Source organism: Pleurodeles waltl, chromosome 3_1, assembly GCF_031143425.1.
Source record: "Pleurodeles waltl isolate 20211129_DDA chromosome 3_1, aPleWal1.hap1.20221129, whole genome shotgun sequence".
NCBI classification, from domain to species: domain Eukaryota; kingdom Metazoa; phylum Chordata; class Amphibia; order Caudata; family Salamandridae; genus Pleurodeles; species Pleurodeles waltl.
In genome coordinates, this window is record NC_090440.1 from 2,004,905,001 (window position 1) to 2,004,921,665 (window position 16,665).

General features: G+C 45.7%; 1 protein-coding gene across 2 annotated transcripts in view; it reads right to left on the bottom strand.

Moving 5' to 3' along the window:
• Positions 1–16,665, bottom strand: part of BCAS3 (BCAS3 microtubule associated cell migration factor) — a 2,570,631-nt gene that overhangs the window by 1,238,734 nt on the left and 1,315,232 nt on the right. The window lies entirely within an intron of this gene.

Below are 16,665 nucleotides of genomic sequence, written 5' to 3' on the forward strand. Positions count from 1 at the left end.
CCTGATGCAGAGCCCTTAGGGCTCATCAATAAAGAGCACAGTAAATGAAAAGAGAGGAACAGCCAAGTGAAACCTACATTTGGGAAAACCTAAAGCCAAGCTGGCATCAATGAAGGCCAGGGCCCACAAAATGGCATCATAAAGGAAATGCTCCACCCCCATAAAGTCAACTAAAACCCACAGTCATGACAGCAAGAAGCAGCTCCAGCAGCGCAAGGATGCTAACACCGGCAACACAGATCTTTTGGCATCTGCCACTAAAGCTATATTTCAGCCATTTGTCTCTCAATTTCAAAAAGATAAAGCGTTCTTGGGTGAAGATTTTTGTAAAGCATTTTCTGACTTGGACCACACTCTTCAAAAGGTGGAGATGAGACCTGACTAATAGGAAAACTATTTTACAGAACAGTCACACAAGTGAGACGGGCAAGAAGTCAGACAGGAACCTCCGCAATCAAAACAAAGAGACCTGCTTAATAAACTTGAAGATAACAATGCTCGCTGCGAAACATCAGGATATCAGGGACCAATAGCAATACCAATAATGCAGATCTAGAAACCTATTACCAAGCCTCTTCAAACACTTCTTTCAATATACTGATAACAATAATATCTGCTGAGACCACATGCTTAATGTTTTATCACCCCAACAGCAATGGAAAAATGTGGCTCCCAAAGTGATAATCTGAGGATAATACTTCAAAGAAAAGAGTGACCTTCCATTTGGAGTTCGCTAGCTAGAAACACTGACTTTCAGTAGAGACACAATTTCTATCTTTCAAGACTTTACTCTACTTAATAGTAGTGAGAAGCAGAGAATTCAAAGAGAGCATGGCCCATCTGTGTCACATGAAAACCCCAAATTGGTGGGGATATCCATTCAGACTACACTCTTTGACACAAGGCAAATAGTACTTGGTTAAAGAAGGAAAAGAAAGAAGAAAAATCTTGCTCATTATCATGACAAAGGAATCACCAACAGAGGTATAGATCGCCCATTAAACTGACATATGAGGAAGATGACGGACTCTGAAATCGAACAGGGAACACGAAGAGACAAGAATGACACACATCTATAAGCAAAATAACACAGAAAAGCATCATGTGAGAAAGACTAAAAGCAGACCAATGATCAGATACTTTAAGTACTCATTCCAAAAAGTGAAACTAAGATAAACCCTGATGTAAAGAAATGGCTCCCTGTTGCAGTTACCCCCACTTTTTGCCTGATACTGATGCTGACTTGACTGAGAAGTGTGCTGGGACCCTGCTAACCAGGCCCCAGCACCAGTGTTCTTTCAACTAAAATGTACCATTGTCTCCACAATTGGCACAACCCTGGCACCCAGGTAAGTCCCTTGTAACTGGTACCCCTGGTACCAAGGGCCCTGATGCCAGGGAAGGTCTCTAAGGGCTGCAGCATGACTTATGCCACCCTAGGGACCCCTCACTCAGCACAGACACACTGCTTGCCAGATTGTGTGTGCTGGTGGGGAGAAAATAACTAAGTCGACATGACACTCCCCTCAGGGTGCCATGCCAACCTCACTGCCTGTGGCATAGGTAAGTCACCCCTCTAGCAGGCCTTCCAGCCCTAAGGCAGGGTGCACTATACCACAGGTGAGGGCATATGTGCATGAGCACTATGCCCCTACAGTGTCTAAGCAAAACCTTAGACATTGTAAGTGCAGGGTAGCCATAAGAGTATATGGTCTGGGAGTCTGTCAAAAACGAACTCCACAGCTCCATAATGGCTACACTGAATACTTGGAAGTTTAGTATCAAACTTCTCAGAATAATAAACCCACACTGATGCCAGTGTTGGATTTATTACAAAATGCACACAGAGGGCATCTTAGAGATGCCCCCTGTATTTTACCCAATTGTTCAGTGCAGGACTGACTGGTCTGTGCCAGCCTGCTGCTGAGAGACGAGTTTCTGACCTCATGCGGTGAGAGCCTTTGTGCTCTCTGAGGACAGAAACAAAGCCTGCTCTGGGTGGAGGTGCTTCACACCTCCCCCTGCAGGAACTGTAACACCTAGCAGTGAGCTTCAAAGGCTCAAGCTTCGTGTTACAATGCCCCAGGGCACTCCAGCTAGTGGAGATGCCCGCCCCCTGGACACAGCCCCCACTTTTGGCGGCAAGTCCAGGAGAGGTAATGAGAAAAACAAAGAGGAGTCACTGGCCAGTCAGGACAGCCCCTAAGGTGTCCTGAGCTGAGGTGACTCTGACTTTTAGAAATCCTCCATCTTGTAGAAGCAGGATTCCCCCAATAGGGATAGGAATGTGACCCCCTCCCCTTGGGAGGAGGCACAAAGAGGGTGTACCCACCCTCAGGGCTAGTAGCCATTGGCTACTAACCCCCCAGACCTAAACACGCCCTTAAATTTAGTATTTAAGGGCTCCCCAGAACCTAAGAATTTAGATTCCTGAAACCTACAAGAAGAAGAAGACTGCTGAGCTGAAAAACCCCTGCAGAGGAAGAACAGAAGACACCAACTGCTTTGGCCCCAGTCCTACCGGCCTGTCTCCTGCCTTCCAAAGAACCCTGCTCCAGCGACGCTTTCCAAAGGACCAGCGACCTCTGAATCCTCAGAGGACTGCCCTGCTTCAAGCAAAACAAGGAACTCCCGAGGACAGCGGCCCTGCTCCAAAAGAACTGCAACTTTGTTTCAAGGAGCAGACTTAAAGACCCCTGCAACTCCCTGCAAGAAGCGTGAGACTTGCAACACTGCACCCGGCGACTGGTGGAGAACCAACACCTCAGGGAGGACCCTCCGGCGACTCCGAGACCGTGAGTAACCAAAGTTGTCCCCCCTGAACCCCCACAGCGACGCCTGCAGAGGGAATCCCGAGGCTCCCCCTGACCGCGACTGCCTGAACTCCATTTCCCGACGGCTGGAAAAGACCCTGCACCCGCAACCCCCAGCACCTAAAGGAACGGAACTCCGGTGCAGGAGTGACCCCCAGGAGGCCCTCTCCCTTGCCCAGGTGGTGGCTACCCCGAGGAGCCCCCCCCTTGCCTGCCTGCAACGCTGAAGAGATCCCTTGATCTCTCATTGAAAACCATTGTAAACCCGACGCGTGTTTGCACACTGCACCCGGCCGCCCCCGCGCTGCTGAGGGTGTACTTTTTGTGCTGACTTGTGTCCCCCCCGGTGCCCTACAAAACCCCCCTGGTCTGCCCTCCGAAGACGCGGGTACTTACCTGCTGGCAGACTGGAACCGGGGCACCCCCTTCTCTCCATTGAAGCCTATGTGTTTTGGGCACCTCTTTGACCTTTGCACCTGACCGGCCCTGAGCTGCTGGTGTGATAACTTTGGGGTTGCTCTGAACCCCCAACGGTGGGCTACCTTGGACCCAAACCTGAGACTTGTAAGTGATTTACTTACCTGACAAAACTAACAAAAACTTACCTCCCCCAGGAACTGTGAAAATTGCACTGTGTCCACTTTTAAAACAGCTTATTGTGTTTTATGTAAAAAGTATACATGCTAATGTAATGATTCAAAGTTCCTAAAGTACTTACCTGCAATACCTTTCAAATGAGATATTACATGTAGAATTTGAACCTGTGGTTCTTAAAATAAACTAAGAAAATATATTTTTCTATAACAAAACCTATTGGCTGGATTTGTCTCTGAGTGTGTGTTCCTCATTTATTGCCTGTGTGTATGTACAACAAATGCTTAACACTACTCCTTTGATAAGCCTACTGCTCGACCACACTACCACAAAATAGAGCATTAGTATTATCTCTTTTTGCCACTATCTTACCTCTAAGGGGAACCCTTGGACTCTGTGCATACTATTCCTTACTTTGAAATAGTGCATACAGAGCCAACTTCCTACACCTGATATTTACACTAAAACCAGAATAGGCCAAGAGACTTAGGACCTCATTCTAACCCCGGCGGTCTCAGACCGCCGGGGCCAGGGTCGGCGGGAGCACCGCCGACAGACCGGCGGTGCCCCGCAGGGCATTTTGACCGCGGCGGTTTGGCCGCGGTCAGAAAGGGTAAACCGGCGGTCTCCCGCCGGTTTACCGCTGCCCTTAGAATCCCCCATGGCGGCGCAGCTTGCTGCGCCGCCATGGGGGATTCTGACACCCCCTACCGCCATCCTGTTCCTGGCGGTTCGCCCGCCAGGAACAGGATGGCGGTAGGGGGTGCCGCGGGGCCCCTGGGGGCCCCTGCCGTGCCCATGCCAATGGCATGGGCACGGCAGGGGCCCCCGTAAGAGGGCCCCACGAAGTATTTCAGTGTCTGCCTAGCAGACACTGAAATACGCGACGGGTGCAACTGCACCCGTCGCACCTTCCCACTCCGCCGGCTCAATTCTGAGCCGGCATCTTAGTGGGAAGGTTGATTTGCCCTGGGCTGGCGGGCGGCCTTTTGGCGGCCGCCCGCCAGCCCAGGGCAAATCCCAAAATACCCTCAGCGGTCTTTCGACCGCGGAGCGGTATTTTGGTGGGGGAACTTCGGCGGGCGGCCTCCGCCGCCTGCCGAAGTTAGAATCACCCCCTAAGCCTCGCCAGTAAATCTCCAACTCAGAACTAGAAAAAGGCCTAAAATTCATAATCCTACATTCTGGCTGTAAAGTCCCATAAAATATCTAGTCATAAACTTACTGAGGGAGGCTTCCAAAGTTCTTAAAAGTAATATTCCCTCACTTTTGCACAAGCTAACCAAAGACTTTTATCGTTGGAGCGAGACAGAACTAGCATGCATAGGGAGAATTAAAAGTGTTAAAATGATTTATCTCCCCGGATTACTTGTCTTCCTAGGGATCACTTAATGTAGGTTTGAAGGACCTGTCCTTAGCTTGCATTTAATCTGACAAAGTACCTTGGTACACCCACGTCTCTCCGATTGATGTACTGGACTGGGTCTTTACAAAAGACCGCTACCTTTTTTTCTTTTACATATCCTGAAGGGAGAAATAAATGAAAGATGCTTGTAGGCTTTACTTCAGTAACAACGTGGAAAGATTCAGCATAATTTTTAAGGGCCTTGGATTTAACATTGTTAACCTTAGGAATTAATCTTTCTGAACTCTAAGCAATCTGTGCTTGCGGAGAGACAGTTCAAATCAACTTGCCAGGTATAATAAACCTAAGAGAGAATGTTGAGGCCTTGTAATCATCTAGCTGACTAAATACCCTTTATTACTCTTCAGGTAGCATCTTGCTATTTGCAAGCATAACTACAGACGCCATTCTACAAGTAAGAGATGGACAAGCTCTTTGACCAGTTGTAAGTTTTGAGGGCTTTTAGCCATGCCCAGCTCATGCCCATCACTTTAATTCGTTCCAGGGCTTGCCTTTCAAAAAATCACTTGATGCCATTGGTAAATGGTTTACATTTGTCCCGCCTTGAGGCTGTTTTTGTCACGCCTTGCAGACTGCCCCTGTTACATGGCTTATTGCACGACTGCCAATATACTTCAGCATGGGCGAGCTATTTTTTTCTTTTGTATCTCCCCTTCGTGCTGCATGGCGTCCATTGTGCTCACAGAGCGAACAGACACAACAGTGTGAAAACAATCAGAGTTAGTGAAGCACTGGTCACATTGTTCAGTTTCCTAATCAGAGTCATTTCTTGTGGCTCTCTCCTTAAAACACTTGCATTGGTAAATGCTTTACGTAAAACAGAAATCCTCAAAGCGAAAGCAGCTCTCCCGGCACAGCAGGAGAGCTGGTACTACAATATTCACTGCACTTGGGAAAACTCAACCCATAATGCTTTGCAAGCATTCTTCTTCACAACATTTTTGTTCATAACTCAGCCTGTGGTGGTCCTAGGACAATATGACCACCACCAAAATGTTTCACTTATCTGAGTCCCCATACTAGGTTATTGGGGACCCCAAAATAATAACCCTTCCCACCATTCAGTCCCTTTTTAAGCTCCCCTACTGCTGGAACGTTTGTTTTACAGCTTGGAGTAGTTTGTGTTCTAAGAGGCTTAATATTGCAGTAGGCCTGCTAGGCCTGAAAATGTGTAAGGCACTGTGCCCTCTAGGGTCTACATATATGGTTACAGTGCATTACTTTCTGCCATTCTGTTTTCCTGTGGTTATGTTCTCTAGGTGCTAACTATATAGTGACATGACCATGTTTCTTATAAATGATACTTTTATAGTGGTGTCCTCTAGAGGCTGTTCTGAGCATTACAGTCATGATACTACAATATTCTCTGCACTCGGTCGTCCTTTGCAGGCATTCTTTTACAAAACATTTTTGCTCATAACTCAGCCTATGGTGGTCCTAGGACAATGGGACCACCTTCAAAACGTTTCACCACAACCTGCTCTTTCTGTCTAGTTCATGCCTGGCTCCCCATGCTAGTTAGTGGGGACTCCGAAATAATAATCCCTCCCACCATTCAGTGTCTTTTGACCCTCTCTCATGGGTGTAACATTTGTTTTACAGCTGACAGTAATTTGTGTTTTAAGGGTTTTGTTGGTAATATCATTACAGTAGGCCTGCTAGCCCTGAAAATGTGCAATGCACTATGCCCTCTAGGGGCGAAACATATGGTTGCACTGCATTCGTTTTGGTCATTTTCTTTTCATGTGGTTATGTCACCTAGGAGCTAAGCATATGGGGCCAGATGTAGGTAAGTTACAAATTGCGACTTGCAATTTGCGAGTCATAGCGACTCGCAAATTGCAACTCGCAATCTGAGATGCAGAAAGGTGTCTCAGACACCTTCTGCGACTCGCTATGGGGTCGCAAAGACCCACCTCATGAATATTCATGAGGTGGGTCGCAATTTGCGACCCCATAGCGAGTCTAGGCACTCACGGGGATGGTGGCCTGCTGGAGACAGCAGACCACCATGTCCGTGACTGCTTTTTTAATAAAGCAGTTTTTTTTTTCTCTTTGCAGCCCGTTTTCCTTAAAGGAAAACGAGCTGCAAAAAGAAAAAATTCCGAAACCATTTGGTTTCGTTTTTTTCAGAGTAGGCATGCTCTGAAAAAATATTTTTGTGGGCATTCACAAAGGGGAAGGGGTCCCATGGGGACCCCTTCCCTTTTGCGAATGAGTTACCATCCACTTCAAGTGGATGGTAACTGCGAGTTGGTTTGCGACCGCTTTCGCGGTCACAAAGCAACTCTACATCGCGAAGCGGTCACAAATAGGAAGGGAACACCCCTTCCTATTTGCGAGTCGGAATCACATTTTGCGAGTCGGTACCGACTCGCAAAATGTGATTCTGCATCGCGTTCAGCCTTTTGCGCCTTGCAAAGTGCGTTTTTCGCCGTTTGCGAGGCGCAAAAGTCTTCCTACATCTGGCACATGGTTACATGACCATGTTTCTTACAACTGCTATTTTCATTGTGGTGTCTTCTAGGGGCTGTTCTGGGCATTTCAGTCTAATGCCAAAAGCTTATTTCTGATAAAGGTTTTTATTGGGTTTATATGATAACTGTATATGTTTTATTATTCTCTCCTTATTGCAATTACGGCTATGATTCAGGCCAACTTAACATCCTTATTCCACTATGACTGTTTGAACACTCTTGATATATTTGGGTGACCCTTTGAGTTTATTTCTCTCGTTACTCCGTAGCTGTCTTGTCTGTTTTTTTTGGGAATTGTGTTAGCCAGCCAGCAACTTTGATGGTGGGATGATCAAAGTGGTGTTCTATTGGAATTAGCATGGCAGATTTAAATTAGGATGCTAAATTGCAACATTTTCATTTTTGGCTGCAGACAGAGGAAGAAGGTAAATGAAGTGCTTTAGTTATATGCAGGGCCACTGGAATTATTTTGCAGGAAAATACCAAATTATGAGGCAGGGTTGACCAATTTATGTGGCAAGAAAAGTCCAGTTATGAATTTACAATGCCAATAGCTCTAACTCAGCAAATTCGAGACCCATTACATTGAAAATGCTTGCTTATGCATGCCACAATGCAGAGTGACTAAAAACCATGTTTAAGAATCCCCAGTTGTCACAAAACGGCCAACACTAAGCCCACAGTGTTAACAGTGTAGTGGAAAAAGATGATAAATCGTGTGAAGTTGTTTAATGTTTATCTTTTCACTTCACAGTTTGTAATAACTGCCAAGTCATTATTTCAAATCCTGTCCCATTGCAGTAAATGGATCACTCCCATTGGGGACAGAGCAAGGAATATTGGACAGAAAACAATTGTGATGCATAAACAGAAACAAGTAACTATTTCTGGCTTATTCTGTGCTGCTATTATTTGTAATAAATCTGAAAATGTAAGCTTTTATTTTTCATGGGCAGCTCTTACACCTCTTCTTAGATATAATACTTAACAGGTAGCTTAGAGCTGTAAGTATTAGCCTCCTATCATGCCATTGTCTGTGAAGTACTGTCCACTCAGTAATGAGACGACTAACAGACACATCTAGCAGATGCCTCTTTTTATCTTCGTTTCATGCTGACCACAATTTGAAATGTTATATCTCTTTCACAACAAAAATCAAATAATCATTATAATATCCACTCAGAAATAACTACTTGTAAGGTAATTGCCCTTTTTGCAAAATCACCCCTACTTTTTGGAAGCTGTTGCTGGTTTTTCGACTTTGAAGTGCACTGGGCTCTGGGCATGTGCCCTGACCCTTAAAGTGTATGTACAATTGGCTAATACCCGATTGCCATATTTATCTATAAGTTCCTAATACAAGGTGTACCTGGGCCAGATAGTTTAATGTCACTGGGGCCTGAAGCACTTATTGTGCCACCACTGCAGTGACTAAGTGAAAATGTGGCTCTAGGTAAGTCATTGTAGGCTAGTCGGGCTGCTTTTCAACCGCCAACCCAATATGGCAAAATAAACCCTCTTAGCCAAGTCAAACCTTCCTTTTTAATATTTATAAGTCACCCCTAGAAAAAGCCTTAGCAGCTCATGAGACAATGTGCTAAATATTAAAAAGGAAATATTCCTTTTGTGGCTTGCATGTCCTGACAATGAAAACTCTAAATTGTTGTTTTTACTGCAGCAAGGCTTGTAGCCCCATTGGCTAACATGGAGTTTCACTAGCCCTTGCTCTAAGTGCTAACTTCTATTTGGGATCACCGAACATAGTGCTCCAAGGTATTAAATTAATCTCCATACTAAACCGAGCTTAATGCTTACCTCAGATTTAAAATAACACTTAATGCAAATTTTCTTGCCCCAAAGTTCTTGTACCTGTTACTGATCAACTACAGCAGTTGTCAACTGAGACAGCCTATAGTCATCCTGCTAGAAGGTGTGAAGCACTCTCAGGAAAGGGAACAAAGGGTCTGCTGGAGGGATGGGTGTGACCTCCTCCTGACAGGATTGCCCCAGGGTGGTGGCCACAGATGGCCTAGCTTCAAAAGGGGCCTGAGTGAAAAATGAAAGTCACACCTCACCCTGCCCGCTCCTTTTTGTAGGTAGACAGACTGGCATCTCCTCTAGAGGGGGGAAACCCTTTGCAGAACCAGTCTTCCAGGAAGGACATTTGAGGAGGATGACACCTAAAATAAAGACATTTTTGGCATCAAAACTCATGAGCCTCCCACCTGAATCGGGCATATATATCCATGTTGTCACAATATCTACATACTGTATACCTCTTGATGGCAGATGTGTATATGCTAATATTAATTAGCCAAAAATAAGCAAGAAGGGTAATTATACAGAATATAATGTGGTCTCTGTTCCTAGCATTTACTTCTTTATTAACACAATTATTGTGTTTTCTAGTATAATGTAACATATATACTGCACTAGTCTGGCTTCTAATAAAAGCCTCCAATAATACTATTCGTTTGTGTGTGTTTGTGAGATGGGTTGTGTGGGTGTGTACTGCGGCCTCTGACTGGTAGTGTTAGTTTGTAATTAGAATCATTTCAAGGTACGGTTAGTGGAGATTCATGGCACAACTGTCTGTTGTCCTCACTCCCAATAGTATGTTGGTATACTTGCACTGCCCGGAGGTAAAGAAATCTACTGGAGCGACCAGGACAGGTCTGCTACGCAACAGTGTGTTCAGAGAATGGTACCTCTGCAAATAAGGAGTTTATGTACAGCATCTACACTGCTCTGTTTAAGAGGGTAAACTCGATTACAGGGGGCACCCATGGCTGCAAATCGAAGCACAGTCACAGAAACGACTTGAGTAAAATTGACCTTTCCCTGAAGAATGTTAGGTTCCTTACTAAAGGGTTCAACATAAGATGGTTTATGAAAATGAGTGTTAAATGTAGAGAGTCAGTCTCTAGCTTGAGAAAAAAGTGCCCAAACATACAGATAATGGTAACAAACATTTCATAACCTTCTAAATTTCTAATTGTGCTCCCCATGCAGTGTTGTTGTTAACTGTCAGTGCAGTTGTCATCAATAATGTCACAGAACAGGTCATGAGTGTTTTAAGATATGTGAGGGCATAAGCAGTGCATGGAGAAGGTGTGAGTTATAGTTACTTAAACTGATTGTATTGGTTGAATTTGAGTATGTTTATAAGTTTAAAATGTTACATTAAAACCAACATTTTCACCAAACTATAAAGTCACTGTAAGCTTGTCTCAGTGAATTCCATAGTTTAAAAAATAAATGCAAATTAAAATAATATTACTATACCTAACTAGAACTTCACTTTAACCTTTGCTTTTTCAGTGAATTTTTAGTTTGTTTAAAAATGTAAAGTAATATTTTATACCATATGCAAGGCCAACCACAGCCGCGCACAGCTCAAGGTGGCCAGGTCCTGCATCCAACCCTTCACCAGCAGCCAAACCCTCACTGCACACAATTACAGAACCCCTTTTTAATTTGCCCCCCCTCAAGGTCCAGGGGGTCAGGGTACCTACATCCTGCCCCCCATACCATATTTCTGTTCTAACTTTCAGGACATGAAGGCAGAGTACCCATGCACTGAAATGGCAGACGAAGCATTTCTCTTCATGTTGCAGCCTGGCAATGAATGCATGAACTCCTGCAGGAATTGAGTGAACAAGATGGCCAATGGGAAGAAAGCCCCCCTCAACCAATCAGATTCCTCTATTATTTGAAGTTGTGTGCCTGTGGGATTTGGGCAAGCCTCCTGCAAACTAACCGTCAGGCATACAAATATTTTGAACCATAATTTCCTCAAAATATACTCAACAGATATACACCAAATCACAAAAAGTATGCTTTCTGACTAAAGATCTAGCTTTTTACCAACCGTGTGTAATTCTGTTCAGTTATTTTGGCTGCAGCGATGTTCAAAATTCCCTATTGAAATTGCATGCGGAAATTAACTTTATTCTTGGCCTCCACTTGATGGATCACCCTGAAACTTTCAAGGAAGGAGCTGTAGTAGATAAACTCTTTTTTTGGAACGTTTCATCAAACGCTGCTAAAGTTATGAGCAAACCGAAAAAATCAATATCCTATGGTAACTAGGTCTTAACTATATCTGCCCACTGGGCAATTTCTCTATATATATATTTTTTTTAACATAAAATAAGATGTCTATCACTGCGCGCACCAGGAGGTTGGGTGCAGGCCTGCCCCCACCACCCACGGGTGCCCTACACACGCACAGAACACAGCCTTTAGCCGTGCGCAACATGAGATTGGGTGCAGGACATGGCCTAGGGCCAGACTCAGCACCCAGACCCCTAGTGGGTGCCCTACCCCCATGCACACAGACTCTGGCCTTGCATGGCATTAGGTTGGGTGCAGACTTGGTCCTGCACCCAACTCCCATGGGCGTGCACAGCTGACTGTGTGATGAAACAATATAAAGGGTGTCATTTTTTAGCAAGGCAAACCTACTGACTTTGTCAAAGGGTCAGAACACCAAAATAAATTAGGTGAGCCTATTGACTTTATCAGGGGGTCAGCAAACTAACATATAAAAAGTAGGCCTATCATCTTTGTCAAGAAACCAGCAATAATTGTAATCTAATGAGTAGTATATAAATTAACAGACTGAAATGTTTACTAAAAGTAATTATCATAAAATGAATCACTGAAAAAACCAATGGTTACAAGGATGTTATTGTTAGGTTCATGTTTTACCCACACGAAACCATACCAATTCTGCAGTTATAGTTATACTTGTGTTAAGAAACTATAACCGGTGGCCTAAAGTTACTTAACAGCTTAAGTTATAGTTTCTTCAGATAAGTATAACGTTAAGTGCTGAATTTGTATGCTTTTGTGTGGTCAAAACGTGAACCTAACTATAACATCCTTTTAACCTTTGTTTTTTTAGTGTATTTCTATTTTTTAATTAACTGAAGTAATATATTATTACCGTACATTAGTACAACCAGCGCAGCCCACAGCCTTTGGCCGTGCGTGGCAGGGGTGGGCCACAGGGCCTGTGGCCAACCCGCACTCAATGCTGCGCATAAGGTGTGGCGGGGTAGTGTGTGGGTGAGGTTTATTTTTTTTTACCCATGTGACTTCTGATCTGCAGATCCCCTGGTCAGCTGGTACCCACGGATCCACAATTTGGGGCAAAATAAAAAATGGGGGAAATTCTTGGCCATGAGGGTACCTCAGAGACCCCTCCATGTGTCCTATAGGATGAGGATACCGCTACCCTGACCCCTTATATGTTTTGCCACTTTATTTTTCCACAGCTGCCAAGGTTTCAGATAGCTCATGTGTGACATTTTTATAATTTGAGTGTAATTATGAGTGACATTCAACGACTATGAGTGACAATTGACAGCTCTATTGAAAATCACAACTGAGTAGTTGAGCGGTCCGCCTCAGTCGGTGCGCTGCTACTGCCCAGCACGGCAGTGGCGCCAGATTTCACACCAGTCATAGCCTGTCAAAAAGCTACAGGGTCTGCTGACTAAGTAGTTGGTGGATCGGAACCAAAGTGGCTCACCCCGACTGGACCCAAAACGAGTTAGTGCGACTAACTCGCTCGTCGCTGAAAACTACAGTGAAGTGAGCACAGATGGCAGCAGTGTGAGACTGTAACACAGCAGGGCACGCACAGGCAGCTGAGGATGAATGATTATCATGACCGCACGCTATTAAAAAGCAAATTTTTATTAGAAGCAGAGATACTTCATTTCAGGGACTGCTACCTACTTCTTTGCATGGCGAGAGGTAATTCGGTACGAGCAGCCTAGTGGCCGCAACAACTCAGATTCTCCTGCTGCCTGCACAGAAGATAGTGGTGTGCTCTGGAATGCTGAGGAAGCACTCTGATGACCGCCGCAATTCGAGGTTCCCTCAGCTGGCTGCAGGTCGGGTGACGGGTCGGTCCAGTCTAACCATGTCTCAGGCCTGCCACTGCAGAGCCTGTGTGTGCAGTTTTACACTGCAATGTTAAGCTGGGCAAAGTAACCCTTTTGCCAGGCACAAATCTTTCCTTTTTATACATATAATTCCTCCCTAAGGTAAACTCTGGACAACCCAGAGGGCAGAGTGCAATGCATTTAAAAGGCAGGACATGTACTTTTACGTTTTACGTGTCCTGGTAGTGAAAAACTCTCAAAGTCATTTTTTCCCAAAGCAGGGCCTATCTCTCCAATAGCATAACATTGGTACATCTTATAAATTAAATTCATAATCTGGAAGGGATAAATCTTACACGTTTGGTGTCTTTGAAATCGCAATTTAAAATCACAATGTATGATGAAGTCAGATTTTAAATTGCAATTCTGAAAATTCCACTTTTAGAAGGTTGGCATTTTCTTACTTTAGCCATTTGGTGCCTGCTGCCAGTCTCTGATCACATGTCTGGGGTGGGTGACAGCTGGGCTTAGGATATTCCCCCTAGACAGCCACACACAATGGGAGCTTAGGTGTGATTTATGGGGCCTTGATGAGCCAATCTGGAAGAAGGGGAGGGAGAAGTTGGCCTGAATAGGCTGTGTCCTGCCCCCACACTAAAGCTGCATAACTCCCTGTAGTGATGCTGCGGCTAGGACAGGAAGGGCAGGACCTATGTGCACTTCAAAAGCCTGTCTTTGGAGCCTCCCACACTTCAAAGGCCCAACCAGCTATAAGTTGTGGACCACAGACATCATCACTTCAGTAAACCTCTGGACCTTTGGATACTCTGCCAGGAAAAAGGACTGCTGTGCTGCTGAAGGCCTGCCACTCTGCTGAAATGCTGTTGCCTGGGCTCTGGGACTCCTACTCTGCTATCTTGACCTGTGCCTGCTGCCCTCTTGCCTGGGAGCGAGAAGGACTGGACCTGAATCTCTTCAACCCAGAACCCAGAGTGACTCCAAGGGCTAGTCGGCTAGCCTCCTGATCTGAAGTGTAAGGGACAAAACATACATTCAACCAGCCTAGCTCCTGCACCTGGACAATGTCATCTATGAGTCAGCCCTGCCAAGTGGTGCCACCACAGTCCTGGGCCCTTGGGAGTGGACCTAAGGTGTTTGCTCCAGCAGAATCGATGTGTCACCATCGGAACTGACACAGCGGCACTTTCTTTGGCGCAATGTCCCAGCATCCGAGTTGATGATAGCCTCGATAGCGACACTCTGCATTGCAGCCTCTGCACCCATCTGAATCAATGCCTCCATGTCGATGGAGTCAGAAACCTGCACCCAAACTCCACTACATCTCTGCACTGACGCATCACCATCACTGCATGGGGAATTTCGATGCATCTCCTTGAATGCATGGGGGAAAATAGATCTATCTCTTTGACAGCGTGGTTCAGAGCGAACACAACACTCTGCAATGAGAATGTAAGGTACTTTGGTTGAGCAGGCCCAACAGAGTTCCTGTAGCAGGCACATGATCCGTCACGGTCACCCTGAACTTTTCACTTTGTCCCAGTTCGGTGTCGCCAGATATCCCCGGTTGGCGATTTTGGCTTTTAAGTGCTTCTATTTCTCAAATATGGGATCTTTTTGTGTGGTGTTTTCACTCATTTACTGTTTGAGGTGTTGCACAAATACTTTACACACTGTCTCTAAGTTAAGCCTAACTGCACCGTGCCAAGCTCCAGAGGGTGAGCACAGGTTGATTTGGGGTTTGGTTGTGCCTTACCCTGACAAGAATTGTAGCCGCTGCTTGACCAGGGCTCACACCCCAATCAACCAACAACCCAATTTCTCACAACAGCCTTTTTTTTAAAAATCATCCCGGCTTTGAGTCTTTCTTTTAACATTTTTTAGGCCCCAAAGTGTAGCCATAGAACCCACCAGCAGGGGTCTTTGCACAGCAGCTGAAGAACATACAGCTCCAGCTCAAAGTGCTCTAAAAATATGCTAAACTCTCCTGAGGACATGGATTTAATGACCCAGGAGATTTACTGCGTTTTTGTAAATGCTGCTGGGGGACTGCTGCATTCCCTGCAGCCCCCTACAACATTACACAAAGATAAAAATAAAAAAGTGGTGCCCCTAACACCTTCTAGGGGAACCACCAGGATACAAATATGTGAACAAAAAGCCCTTGCAGGGCATTATTTGTCAATTCCTTGTCTGGAGCATTGACTAAGAAAAGCAAAAGCCACTCATTTACTATTCATTTTATAATGTTTTTGGGTGCCCTGGTGTCAGCCTGGGGCACCCACACCTTTTTATTAATTTGGGAGCGTGGGGGAAGCCCCAAGGCTGGCACCCCAGCCACCACTGTGGCTTGGCTTCTTTAGAAACAATATTAATAAGTGGGTGCCCCCGTGCCCACCTGCAGCACCCACATTTACCTAAATGTTAGGGGTAGTGGGGTGGGAGGCCCATGGCACCACGGCCAGCACTCATGGTGGTGCTGGCAGGAGGTGGCAGTTTGTTTTCTCCTGTCCAGCAGAGCGACTTCTTTTTCTGCTCATACCCGGGTGCGTTAAAACTTGTGTTTCCTGCCGGGAGAGTGCAGACAGGGTATGCCTGCAGTCTCACAGGCAGGAAACTGCAGTGTCCGGGGGGATGGGGTCCCTGGGACACTGCTTAGATCAGGCCCTAGGGGAATAAGGTCCACAGGGTCCTACTGTGGCTTGAGGAGGGGTGCTGCACCCCATCCATCAAACTGCTTATGGCCACAGGGAATGGGGCCCCTTGGGCCTCTAAAAGGCTTGGGGAGGGGGGGGACACAGACCCCTTCCCCCAAAAAATAACTGTGCATCCCCTGTGAGCTCTGGGCCACTCCCAAGGCAGGAGACAGCCATATTTATATATCTTTTTCAATCGGATCTGTGGATCCTCTGAGGCCCTGCTGCTACAGTAAAGAAAACTTCTGTTTTTGGATCCAGGAGGGTCCATCTGAGTCAACCCTGCCCCCACCCTCAGCCCTGGCAGGGGGAGAGGGTGGGGGGGGCAGGTGTAATTCTATCTGTATTTAACCATCAACTCCATCTTCACCACTGACTCCATTTTGTGCTTAGCTTAGCTTCAAAAGCTGTCACATTGGAGGTGCACGCATTTTTCCACACACAGCTTGTTAACGAGTTTTTGCTTTTCTCACTAGGGAAGGTCTTGCGTGTTTTTTCAACACTGGCCCAGTACGGCTAGTGCATGAATTTCACAACTTACTCGATAGGAGGGGGGTTTCTAGAACCTTCCTCTTAAGTTTGTTTAAGGTATAAAAGGTGGGGAAGCTTGCCACTGAGGTAGAAGAAAGGTATTACTGGAGTGGATGCATTGCTAGGAAGATCAGAGTCTCATTGGGGTAAATTCCTCCTGTCTCAGTTGTTCTGGGTTCCACAGCTTGATGTTGGCAGACAAGGATGATGTTG